A 2,680-nucleotide genomic window follows, 5' to 3' on the forward strand; every position below is an offset into this window, starting at 1 on the left:
AGAGAGAGAGAGAGAGAGAGAGAGAGAGAGAGAGAGAGAGAGAGAGAGAGAGAGAGAGAGAGAGAGAGAGAGAGAGAGAGAGAGAGAGAGAGAGAGAGAGAGAGAGAGAGAGAGAGAGAGAGAGAGAGAGAGGCCAGGTGTGTGCATGGTTGTATGTCGGTCTGAGAGACCAGAATATTTTGCATGCAATATTAAAGGCTCACTGACAACCCCTTTAAATATAATCACAAACTTTTCCATTAGACTGACGTCACATCAAGAAGCAGTTGAACACACTAAAATATGAATGACTTTATACTCCATATTGTTCAAAAGTTATGAATCTGCTGCCACAACAGCTTGAAGGGGTCTATTCAGTTGTCTGAGAGGACTGCTTAATATTTCTGAATGATATTTCAGCTACAGACGCCCTGAGAGGAAAGTGAGGAGAAAATACAAATGCTGGTGATTCATTTTCTAGTTCTGATCTAAATAGTTTTCTCAAAAAAAAAAGTTTTGCAGGATGATCTTTCTACCTTTCTTTTCATCTGTGGAACAGATGAAAAAAAAGTTTTGGCATGTGAATATTTTTTTAGGGTTATTTTTAAGTGCTTGTTGTTGTAATACTCATCTTGGCCACAAGAGGCTGAAGTGCGACATCACACCATGTTCTAGATAACATTCATGATTTCTTCCAGTTTAGTTTTAATTTCTCCATATACTCACATCATTTGTGTGTTAGCAAGTTGTATAAATTCAAATTCACCTGAATACAACATGAATAATTTTGTCCTATTTAGGAGTAGTGCTGCACTTCAGCCCCTTGTGGCGGAAACGAGTATTACAACAATAAACGCTTAATCCTGACCACAACAAAAGACCTGCCAAAAAAATAGTTTTTCACCAGTGAAAAAAATAAAACTTAGAAAGATTATCCTGCCAAACACCTTCTTCACCTGTTAAGTCGTAAACAAATGAGAGAAAAAAATTAAGAATCACCAACTTAGATCACACACTGAACACAACTAAAAGCTAGCGAAATAATTTCATTCTTCTTTTGGGGCCCAAAGTATTTCAAATGTAATGAATACATTTGGTGTCTGAAAACGTTTCAACAGTAGTGTATGTTCATCTGTCATTGTCTTCCTGACCTTCTATAGGTTCCATATCTAGACTGTTGATTGATGGAGTTGTGCTGGAGTGGTGCACTTGGCTTAATGTGACAGATGTAATTATGATGTGATGAAGTGGGATTGAAAGTTGGATGACACAGACTGAAGGGAGGTGAGCGTGTCACAGCAGGATTCCATTCCTTTCAAAGTTTTAAATGAAGTGTATTTATATATGATCTTACAAAGAACTGTGCCCCGTCTGTATATGTGTTATAGCACATAGTATTGTCATCATTTAATATTTATTGTTTTTCAATGTACATCATTTTTATGTATTTGGGGAATGTTAAAGGCGCTAAGTGTGGGCTACTTTTAGACATTGCTGTACGCAAATGTGACTGGCTTGAACTACATTTCCCATCAGCCCTGTTTCTTCCTCTCGCAAAGAGGATGTTGACACTGGTCATTATCAAATCTAAAAACAGCTGACCCCTGTGACCTTGTCGAGGTGTGAAGCTGCTGCTTGTCGGAGGAACACAGTGAAGTATACTTGTGAAGTATAAAACCACTCTTTGCTGTCAAGTGAACTCTGGAGTGCTCCATTTTCTGGTGTGAATGCTATTCGGACTAATCGCATACCATTTGTGGTATGTGTTTTATCTTCCTGTTTTGATGACTCGTAGCCTATTAGTGCTTTTGCTACCGCTGAATTTGATTATGGTTCCTACACACACACATGGTACACAAATAGATGGTAAATGGCATTTATATCGGGTCTTTCTAGTCTTTCGACCACTCAAAGCTCTGTATTACATGTCAACATTCAATCATTCACACACACACACACACACATAGATAGCATTTTATCCCATCTAGTGGCAAGGTGGCAGGTTGCAACCAACTAAACTTCCGTGAGCCAAGCATGTTGGAGATCTAAGGTGGCCGACGAGAAAACATGAGAACGTGAAGGGCCAAAACAAGTGTTTGGTTTGTCCATTCTGGGCTACTGTAGGAACATGGTGGTCAGCCCTGAGAAGAGGACCCTGAATTGTTTCCCTACAGATACACGTCTCATTGTAAGGTAACTTAAAGCAAACGATTCTTATCTTCAGGTGATTATACAGTCAAAAAAACATATTTATTACTATTATATTCCAATTCTAACAATACATCCCCCTAAATGCCAAACACTGTTCCTTTTAAAGTCAACAGTACAGTCATTTGTAGAGCTAAATCGGGACTAAATTGTTTCTGTGCTAACTTGTCACCTATAGCCCAACCCAGGGCTAAGAATGTTCTGGGTGAAAGTGTTGTTTGTGTGATGTGTGGCCATGACACTGAATCTTAAGAGGCCGCAGAGGTTTCATTTCCTGTTATAGCGCTTGTAAATACCGGATGACCTGGAATGGTCCACTGGGCGGTGAGACACAGAGTCAAACAGACAGAAAGACAGAGACGGACAGATGGACAGTAGGGTCACGAGTTCCTCGTGTGTCCGTGTAAATTACATTTTCCCTTAAGTGACTGAATAAAGTCCCTCCCCTCTCTCTCTCTCTCTCTCTCTCTCTCTCTCTCTCTCTCTCTCTCTC

At 39.8% G+C, this 2,680-nt stretch overlaps 1 protein-coding gene across 4 annotated transcripts in view; it reads left to right on the forward strand.

Annotated features, from left to right (window-relative positions):
- dmd (dystrophin) overlaps window positions 1-2,680 on the forward strand; it is a 214,565-nt gene that overhangs the window by 473 nt on the left and 211,412 nt on the right. The window lies entirely within an intron of this gene.

The sequence above is a fragment of the Anarrhichthys ocellatus genome, unplaced genomic scaffold, assembly GCF_004355925.1.
Source record: "Anarrhichthys ocellatus isolate YVR2014 unplaced genomic scaffold, GSC_Weel_1.0 scaffold12, whole genome shotgun sequence".
In the NCBI taxonomy this organism is placed as follows: Eukaryota; Metazoa; Chordata; class Actinopteri; order Perciformes; family Anarhichadidae; genus Anarrhichthys; species Anarrhichthys ocellatus.